Here is an 11009-nt window from a genome sequence, read left to right as displayed (position 1 = left end):
ATGCGGGCACAAAGCCTACCATACCAATGTGCTGGTTGGGGATTTAGCGTGCTGCTCGTGACTGTCACAGATGAATAACTAAGGTATTATACTTGGAGATCCGTGACATACTGTGTGTGGTGGGCGACGGAATCCTCAACAGGAACTAGTCCTGTCTTGGTCATATTACATTGCCTCTGGAAAGGTGTGCTTTGATCGCGAAAACCGCATCACATAGAATAGGAAGTTGCAGCTATAAATTTATTGTCTTGTATAGCCATGGCTAACCTAGTCTCTGGAGTTTCAGGGAGGCGTAGTGAGAACTCGGACGCCGTGTCGTACGGCGCGCACATCACTTTCGTCGTCAATAGCGGCGAGCAGCGAGACATCTCAGCGCAACAGGAATTATGTGAGAGTATTGTATAAGGTAAAAAAAAGAGAGTACCATATACTAGGATAAGTTAAACTTTAGAATTTAGCAATAACTGGATCATTGATATCGTGGGGGTTTTCTACCACAAGTGTTGTTTGGCGCGTGCCTGTTGGGATGCTATTTTTCAGGTCACCAAACCACAGACCCCGAGATGAAGGGCCGACGGGCGAGCGAACGTACAATAGTTGCATGTTCTTTATAACTCAGTAAAACTTCCACCTCCATAATAACATAATTTATTCAAAAGACATAGAATGTAGATCGTTGGCAAATGGTAGTTAACTCTTGAGCATGTCTACTGTCGATCTATATAAGTAATAGTAATATTAGTGCGGGCCCGCACAGTTAGTTGTTCATCTAGTATAGCCTCACACACCATGTACAGTAGTGAGATCGGTCTCTACACAAATATCAAGATAAATTATATCCATGTCTAGGTTAGATACATCAAGATTTTGTTATAATAATAGCCATAGATTAATAACTATAAAATTAAAATAAGAATGTCTGTAATGACAGACCATCAACGTATCGTTATGTAAATTTATTGCCAGCCTAAGTGGCCGTGCGGTTCTAGGCGCTGCAGTCTGGAACCGCAAGACCAGTATGGTCGCAGGTTCGAATCCTGCCTGGGGCATGGATGTATGTGATGTCCTTAGGTTAGGTTTAACTAGTTCTAAGTTCTAGGGGACTAATGACCTCAGAAGTTGAGTCCCATAGTGCTCAGAGCCATTTGAACCATTTTTTTGTAAATATATTATAACATAAAAGGTCATGGGAAAAAGTTAGGCAAAAGATTTTTGTCAGAATTGTGCAGATGACGGGTATCCTGGCTATGCACAGGCCTGCTGGATCAGAAACAAGAGGTCATCAGCTACCTGCAATAAGGGGAGCGTCAGCGCGCCACCTGACGACAAGGGCGCGGGAGCGTCCAGTCCTACAAGCTGTCAATCAACGGGCCGTATACCTGAGGGATTAGGCGGGCGACAACCGTCGCCGGGCCAAAAGCGAAAGTGAGGGTGGCTGTTGACACTGACACGCGACCAGCACGCAACAGCCAGCTAGCTCTCTGGACGCGGCAGCCGTTTTGAGGGATTCCCTGCGGCAAGCCACATTGCCTTGAGTACACGAAGAAGATCACGTACGGTGTCAGAACCAGCGCCTTATGTGCCTTAGGACAGAAAGGGACGCTTTACACTCACCTGTTGCGTTTTCACAACTCACTAGCATTGGCCAAGCTGCATACACAAAGCAGTATCGTGCCACAAACTCTAACAAATGAATTGTCTCATTTCTAACTTCTCCTCTCTATTAGAGAGCAGTTGTAGCAATCGTCGCTCCTAGTATCAATGACCTCACACACTTGTGGAGCCACTCCTCGTGCCATCATCCCTCGTCGAACTTCAATGTTGGGAAACGTAAAGTACTGTCCAGGGAGAGAAGAGATCTGGACTAGTGATGCATCCCAACTAGTAGACCTCAGAGACAATTAATCGACGTGAGGTGAGCCTATCACTATGTCTTCCTACCGTACTGCCGTGTTCATATGCGTGGGTCTTGCTGCAAGCTCAACAGCGTACTGCAGATGCTCCAGCACACCCTATTGCTGTTGCAACGACGTAGCAACAACACCCGACGTTTAGCCCTATGTATGTCAGTACTGTAGCCCCATCCCAAAAGCCCCTCTCCGATGCTCAAGACATGGAACCACGTGCATCAATGCATATGACTCAACATACCAGTCCCCTCAGAGATACCAACGAATTTGCGAAGTGCTTCGAATATTTCTAACAATGTGATTTAGTGCCTCATTCTCAGCACAGTCGTGAACATTGTGCAATGTGCAAGCACAACTTGACACCCCATGAACCTGGTTTTTTTCTCAAATTTCTTTCTCTAGTGCGGTTTTTGTAATATATGTTATACCTTGTATGTGTTTGTGTTTTGCATTGTAATTCTTATGTAAGTAATAGAGTGGAACACACGAATTACTGTATTGCCCACTACACCATGTGTTTTTTTGTATTCCGTATTTATTGTTGTGTGTATCCAAACAGTGTGCCTGAAGTCCCTAAAACTGAAGCAGATACCATCACTGTCATTGTGAGTTGACCATCAGTTCAGGGAACATTTTGTAAAGGTTATTCTTGCTGCAGGGAGACAGAATGAGAAGGGGTTGCAATTAGATTCTGAAAGCTCATAAAGAGATTGTTAATATCATGATAGTATCATGTGTTATTGAGGTCAGGTTAGTTTAATGATTGAAATTGTTGTAACATCTTGGGCATTTAATTGCGGAGCACATTTAATTGAGGAGCACTCAAACTCTGATTGTAAATAATAAACTGCTCCATATTTAGCTCACATGCCTGGGCCATAATTAGAGCGTGATTGTCTGTGTGAATCGGTGTTTGTAAGGGGCTCCCTGGGTATGGATGTGTGATGTGAGTGTTAGATTTCCATATTAAGAAGGTGAAATTGGCTACATCATAAATAATCCTCCCTCTATGAGCTGCATTTTTCTGTTGCAGTGATTTTTTTTATAGAGTGCGGCATGTGGAGTCAGTTTGCAAGATTGTTCTTGGGCGATTGACTCACTACCTTGCCCCTAAGTGAGCCAACCGCTCACCAATTACAATCTAAAATGGCGTAGGGGCTATGAGAAATGGCATGAGCCCCCTCTCATAATTTTCTGAGTAATTCGATCATCCTCTCTAACTGCACGCGGTGAAAAGTCGCTATTCCTTCACAAGCGGACTTCGCACGCAGCATCTCTCGTCACCCAGGTGGTCCTGTGACAGGCGGGCTCTGCTAATCTTGAAGGGGTTAAGCCGACGGGTGTGAGGGAGTCGAGTGAATGCTTTCCAGACGCCGAAATTGTCATAAGTAGGGCGACGATACGCCCACAGGGGCCTGACGCAGCGGCTGGGCTAGAGATTCCGTTACTTCGCAGATATTTAGTGAAAACCGTTTCTAACGGGCTACCAGCGAGGCGTGGGAAGGACTTGTGTCCCCAGGCTGTCTTGGCGGGCAAATTCCCGCGTTTTCTGCAAAATCGTAAACGTGATTGGCTTGCTCAGGGCATAGCTCCGTGACGTAGCAAAATCGGCGCAGAAATTGGCGCCAAGAATCTCCATTGGTGGAAAGGTAGTGCTTCGGCAATAGAGTGGAATTTTCCGCCGGTTTTCGAGTTGCTGATTGGAACGTTTTAACCACGGCCACTGTCGTGGGGGCGGGAATGTTCTGTGTTCGGTTTGTGCGGGTGCTCAGGAGAGAGTCGGCTCTCGCCTTTCGGTCGGAGTAGGTTACAACACAGAGCTCTTTCTGCTCTGGACAGCCTGCCTTCCGTTGGCTGTCTAATATACTTTTATTTGATTGTGTTTGGCGAAGTTGCTGAAGTTTCAACTTCAACGTAACTTTCTGAGTACACTTGGCAATTGAGCGTTCCACGTACAAGTGGCCTGTGTTGCCTGTCTTGAGCAGTTTTGGCTAAAGTTGACTGTATTGGAGCTACTGTGTGACTTTGCATGTTAAAATCGATCACTGTACCGTCAGTGATTGTGTGACGAGCCTTCTTCGTCTCACTCAGAAGCGCATTTGTATTGATAGGAAGTCTTTAGTCTGGAACAACCAGACCAGGATAATTTGTTTCGGGCTATACTCGCGACATTATCATCACCACGATGGGACGTCGAAGCAACCATCCATCGCTTCCAGTACGCCAAATCGTGTCATTGCAGTTAAGAATACAGCCTGGTAATGTATGTCCGCAGCATCGGCAGATTAGGGAATTTGCACTGTGATAATCAGAGCTCAGCAGAGCGTGCCTGTTCCAGTCTTTTCTTAGGTGGTTCTGTAACAACCAGACCAGGATAATTTGTTTCGGGCTATACTCGCGACATTATCATCACCACGATGGGACGTCGAAGCAACCATCCATCGCTTCTACTACGCCAAATCGTGTCATTGCAGTTAAGAAGACAGCCTGGTAATGTATGTCCGCAGCATCGGCAGATTAGGGAATTTGCACTGTGATAATCAGAGCTCAGCAGAGCGTGCCTGTTCCAGTCTTTTCTTAGGTGGTTCTGTCTTGGATGTTCATTGTCTGAGTTCTCACTACTGTAGCAGCAATTAATGTTGGGTTGGCTGGGTGTTTCTCTTAAGATATGAGTTGCAAGGGATTGGCTCCACATACCCCTTCATCATATATCACACAATCTAGTTTATGGACAACTTCACCTTGACAGCATTTATTTGAGTATCCAATTTGATGTATTGTAAATGTTTCATGTGTTTTGTTTATGATTTTGAGTTTAGTCATAATAAATCAAATTGTTAGTTTGGGCAGAACTTTCATTCTGTTAATCGGTAGAGCAACCCTTTCATTTCTCACTACGTTACTGAAACTTTCCTTTATTTAATTATTGTCTATCAAATTAAATTATTGCAGGTGCCAAACTCTTTTCTACTCCACTTGCAGGGTCGATTACAGTCAGTTGGCGTTTCTTCTTAATCCATGTGCAACAGCAAAAGTCGGAGTTAGAATAGTGGGGCTTAGAGCATCATTTACACATGAAGATTCTAGAAGAATGTAGTGTTAAATACACTGCTAGCCCCGGCACCTCGCAAATTTAAGAATGAAGTGAGAACATTGGCGTACGAACGTACCTTTAAGCGTAAGTTCTGACAACGTCGAACTTGGGACTACAACGAAATGGCTTTTGGGGAATGGTTTCGGATGTTTATGAGACGAAACCCTGAACTGTCCGTACGCTCCGCGCAAGCTACAAGCCTGTTGTGAGCGACTACCTTTAGTAAAACTAACGTCGATGCCTTCTATAACAATTTGTCCATTGTCATGGACTTTCATAGCTTTGAACCCCTAGTCATATGCAGGGTGATTATAATTGAAGTTAAACTTACAAAACTCTGCAGAAATAACGTCACTGGTCAAAATGACGTCAAATTGTAAAGGAATATTATCAGAGAAGGGGGAAAACATTTGGCAGAAGAAAAAAAGTAGTGTGAAAATTGATCAATAGATATAGCCGTACGTGTCAGAACACATAAATGAAAACAGCTGTCATGCGCACGACCCATTGAAGTTGGTATAAACAAGCCGGGTACACAGCTTTTCCTTCTTTCGCGTCTGCGACGTTCGCCATAACTGTGTCGATGAAGGATTGCACTCTGCTTGTAAAGCTGTATTACAAGAATAATGACTGTGTACACGTCGCTCTACAAAAGTTTCGGACGCTGAAGATTTTGAAAAAAGGCGTTGGTTCGATGACTGATCTGGAGAAAATAATTCGGAAATTCAAAGAGACGGGTTCATTTGGTGTGCAACGTGGTAGAGGGAGAAAAGGAGTTGTTTCAGTGGCAGCAGTGGCCACAGCAATACAGGATGAGACGAGTGGTGGTGTGGAAACGTGTAGTGGACGGAGAATTGCCAGAGCATTGGACATACCCGTGAATATGGTGCGTAAAATCCTACGAAGTATCCTTCTTTGCTACCCATTGAAAATCATCCATGAGCACGAGTTGCTTCCTGTTGACCTGGCAGCGAGAGAGACCGTTGCTTTAGAATTTATTGCTAGCATGGAAGTGGACAATGATTGGCTATGGAAGATTTTGTGGACAGACGAAGCCCACTTCCATCTGACAAAATATGTCAATACGCAGAAATGTCGAACATGGGCAACGGAAAATTCACACACAAATCAACCAGTACCACTTAATCCTGAAAAGGTCACCGTGTGGTGCGGGTTCACGGCATCGTTTACCATAGGGCCATATTTTTCTCGAAGGTGCTTACGGTCCTGTTACCTGTACCGTCGCTGGTAAGCGCTATGAGTGTCTTTTGGGCACCCACGTCATTTCAACTCTCCATCGCCGTGGTTGTGTGGATGGGATAATTTTTATGCAAGATGTCACACCTTCACACATTGCAAGTCCATTTAAGCAGCTGCTGAAGTGCCATTTCGGAAATGCTACAATTATCAGCCTCCATTTCCCTACAGCCTGTCTGCTCCGATCACCTGATCTTAATCCGTATGGCTCCTGGCTGTGGGGCTACCTGAAAGATGTTGTGTTCAGCGTTCCGATTGCATACTTAGCTGAATTAAAGGCACGCATTGCGCAACACATTCTGAACGTGACCCCGGAAGCAGTTCGATTGGTTGCGGAACATATTGTTTCTCGATTTAAACTTGTTGCAGAAAACGGTGGACAGTATGCTGAACATGTTTTGCGCCAGTCACATGAAAATTAGTAATCCGATTTGATATTGATTTGTTCTTTTCATGCGGTTTTTGGCCTCAGGACAACTAAAACAGATGTGAGTGATTCTTTTTAAGCGGTTTTTAGCCCCAGGACAATTAAAAACCGATTTTTACCATCCGATGAGATATGACGTTGCCGTGGTGGATGGGCTTACGTAACTAACAGTATCACACCGGTACACCCATGCACACAGAGTAGTACAGTTCGTTTAACGTCAAACGTACATCTTAGGCATTGTCGTATGATTCATTTTTCATTTGTGGTCGACCACTATTAAATCATGATGCTTACAGTGCCGTCTATTGCTACACTTTATAACTGTTTATGTTTCTTCTGCCTTACGTTTTCCCCCCTTCTCCTATAATATTCCGTTGCAATTTGACGTCACTCTGACCAGTGGTGTTATTTCTACAGCGGTTCTAAAGTTTAACTTTAATTATAATCATCCTGTATAACACCAACCAAAGAGGCATAACAACCGTTAAAAACGAGACAGAGTTGTAGCTAGCGTGGTGCTCGTCAAGTAGGTTCAGCAACTTCAGCTAAAAGGGGTACTTTAACAGCAAACGCCATTGCCATTGTTATTCCTCAATTCTTTAATGTTTCCACGTGTGCGTTTCCAAGACCATTTTGTTAGGGATGGGCAAGTAGGGCCTGCGGGATTTGCAAATCTGTATGGTTGGATGCAGGATGAATCATACATTAGTTTCCTGGAACACTTCGAGATGCACGCAAATGTTCCTCCGTCTCATAAAGTGTTACTCATACTTGATAACCACTACTCACATGTTCATACTAACACACTGGACTTTCGCAAGAATAATGGCATTGTCCTACTTTCCTTCCGTCCCCGTTGCTTTCACAAACTTCACCTACTTGACTGATCTGCTTATGGCCCTTTGAAGAGGGCTGTAAACTCGAACTGTGATGCGTGGATGCGATGCCATCCAGGAAAAACAATGTAGATTTACGACATTCCTGGGATTATAGCGTGTGCTATTCCATCGCTCTGGCATCTTCCAACATTCAAACCGGCTTTCGCAAAACGGGAATTTACAAATATAACCGGCAGCTGTTTACTGAGCTCGATTTTGTAGCGGATGGACCTAATCCCGAAAATACAGCTGAGTCTGCGCTAGCAGAGGCAACAGATCAACAACTGGCTGTGAATAACTCACCTGTTCCGACAACCAAGCAAGAAAGCTTTGATGAACGTAAGTAAACTCTGAATAAATAGGGTTACACCTCTATACTTTGGAGCAGCATTACCAATCAGTAAACTTCACTGAACCGTCTACCATTGCACAAGCAATTTCTTATGATGCTATTGTATTTACACCAGAAGCAATACGGCCATTACAGATAGCTCCCCCGAGGAAATATAACGTGTCTAAAGGGCGAAAAACTAGAGAGTCTAAAATTTACTCTGATACACCAAAGATAGAAGAGATAAAAGAAGAACATGAAGCAAGATTGAAGCGGACCAAGACTAAGCGAGTTAAGAAAAGATTGGATGGAGGAAAAAGTATATATATATATATATATATATATATATATATAAAGACTTAGCAAGAAATGCCATCAGAGAGGAAGAGTGCTACTGTATTGTTTGTTTATCACCATATTCAGAAGGAAGATCCGGAGAAAAGTGGATTGAGTGCACCACTTGTAAACAGTGGGCTCACGAAGAAGGCACAGAAGGTGGTCTTAGCGATGTTTGCCACAACTGTGACTCAGAATACTCAGATCGCTCCATAAGCTAAATGTTTAATTGATTGAAGAAATGTTCGGTTTTAATTTGTTCTGTAGGCTATGTTTATTTTACTGTAGAATTGTTTTAGTTTATTATTTAGAAATATCTTTATAAGTGTTAAACCCATAAGACTGATTAATGTTGTCATACAGTGCCATAATTATGCATATAACTAGAATCAATTGTAAATAAAATATGTTGCAATACTATATTTTGTATTATTTGCATATGTTTCAACTGATCCCAATCACTGTTTCAATCGTCTCTAGTAGGGGGACGACTGAAACAAAACGGACATTTTTTTAAATATTTCGAATATATCTAAATATTGCACCCCAACAATAAAAGTGGTATAGCCGTATCGCGGTCGGAAACGTGCTCTTTAATTTGACATAAAATTGTTTTTGATTGGTTTATAAACAACAATAATATGAACGATAAAAGCCAAATCCTTTTAACCGTACTCCGTTTACCCAACTATTGGCCTAAGATGCATAGTTGCGATACTCACTTCTGTGGAAATTGTTACCGTCTGATAACTGGAACGATGCTATCGCTTTTAACGGCCGGAAAACAACCATAACATTAATGTTTGTCATTAATAATTATTCTACTTAATGAAAGGAATAGTTATTATACTTTTGCGTTCAACACACATGTCAAGAGACATGAATGATCGTAAAAGGAATGTAGAAACTGCCTAATTTCACTGATATAATGGCATAAGCTCAGACTTCTTTATGAAGAAATACTTTCGAATGTTTCTATAACTGCAGCTTATTCCGCTGAAAACAACTGAATATAAACGCATATTTCATGAATGAAAGGCATATATTTCTATTGTCTGTTCTTGTAATTAGCGAGAAATTTCCTTGACGCGGTACAGTTTCGTATGGTATCTAGCATTCTTACACTCCGACTATCTAGCATGAATATATTTGTAAGTTTTAGTTTTCTTTCAAATGAGAGTGTGTTGCAAATTCTTTCCCTTTGTGGCTCAAAATTTTGCAATAGTTGTGAGATTGGTGTTCTCTCTGTTGGAAAACTGTTTTATCGATTTTGACGTTTCATTAATACGCCTGTGTGGGTTTCTCCTACAGCTACAATTGTGGTACCTTATTTCGTACGTTACATAATGTAGACATTGCATTCCATTCAAGTTTTCTATGTTTCACATTCACTTATTTGAATGAAAGTAGTGAGAAAAAAACTTGACATTCTTAACTAGGTACATGGAGACTTTATGCAAGAAGTCAAATCTTCCAGTGTTTTCTAGCCTTTTTATTTCTAAGAAAAACATTCTTCAGTAAATACCTGTAGGTTGCAAGATATTCGAAAATAAACTGACCTGTAACGTACCTTGTCATATCTCCCAGGGTCCTTAGAAAACTAAAGGTAGAAAAATATAGTGTCATTTTTAAGTAGTACCAAATTTAAGTAGTACCAAATTTGATGGCACTAAATACGCTCCCTATTGTAAAAACTTTGTTACAAATCAATATAAATGGTACTATTTGTACTCATATGACAGGTGAATTCAGTGCTCATATTAAATACAGTAAACGAATAACCTGCTGCCTTATCCAATAGTTCTAAGATTATCTTGTATTGCAATGACTCCAGAAGAATTAAATTCCTAATTATCCGTATGGCGACATATGGGACAGGCGAGGATGACATCAGTTCTTTTTCCTGTAAGACGATGTACCACGTAAGAATACACTTCTCCAGAGCGCTATTTACAGTCAGAGCGCCCACAATTCCTCTGCATCCATCACACGGGTGTTAGGCCATATTTACCTAGCACCCATTTTTGAATCTGTATTAGCAGTAATTTTACTTTATAAATTGACATCGTACTTGGAAGTGTATTTTTCTGTCCTCTTAAAGCGCTGCTATCGCAGCTCATAAAAAAATATGAGCAGCAATGTCTATGGTACACTGTACTGGGACTAAAATACGTCGATTCATTGATTATGCAGGTTACTAACCACTTTTATAGGCTCTTTCCAGCATAAAAACTCCTCTAACCTTCTTAATAGATTCATTAAATTTAGTAATCATCGATTCTATTACGACATCACTAATACCAGTCAGTGTTCTGACGCTGTGGATGGTGTCAGGCCTCTTTGTAGTTACAAGGAATGAAATATTTCTGTTGAGTTAAGATCGTAGCTGCCGAAAACAATTTTCGAAAAAAGTGTTTACAACTGTTTCACAAGAGTGTTGGTGTATACCGCCTGCAGTGAATCGACAGACGTTCCAATCTGTACTCCGTAGGTTAAGGTCGTCTCCAACCAATATTGCGTGTTCTGGTTACTTCCGCGCCACTGAGATTAGACACTTGAGAATAATTCGACAAGTGTTACGGCTTAATATGGTGGCCGGTAGAAGCATCCGATGATTAACTTGAGTCCACGTAAGCTAGTTACACGAGTCCAGATTTTTTCGCTGTCTGATCCGACTTAGATGGCGAGACGCTAAATGTTATTGTTGATTTATCTGAACGTAACTCCTCGGATGGCGTATAACCTGTGTTTTCGATTTACGAACCATGTCTTG

The sequence above is a fragment of the Schistocerca piceifrons genome, chromosome 7 (genome assembly GCF_021461385.2).
Source record: "Schistocerca piceifrons isolate TAMUIC-IGC-003096 chromosome 7, iqSchPice1.1, whole genome shotgun sequence".
Taxonomy (NCBI): Eukaryota; Metazoa; Arthropoda; class Insecta; order Orthoptera; family Acrididae; genus Schistocerca; species Schistocerca piceifrons.
The sequence above is the reverse complement of the archived record's forward strand: the minus strand, read 5'-3'. Positions refer to the sequence as shown.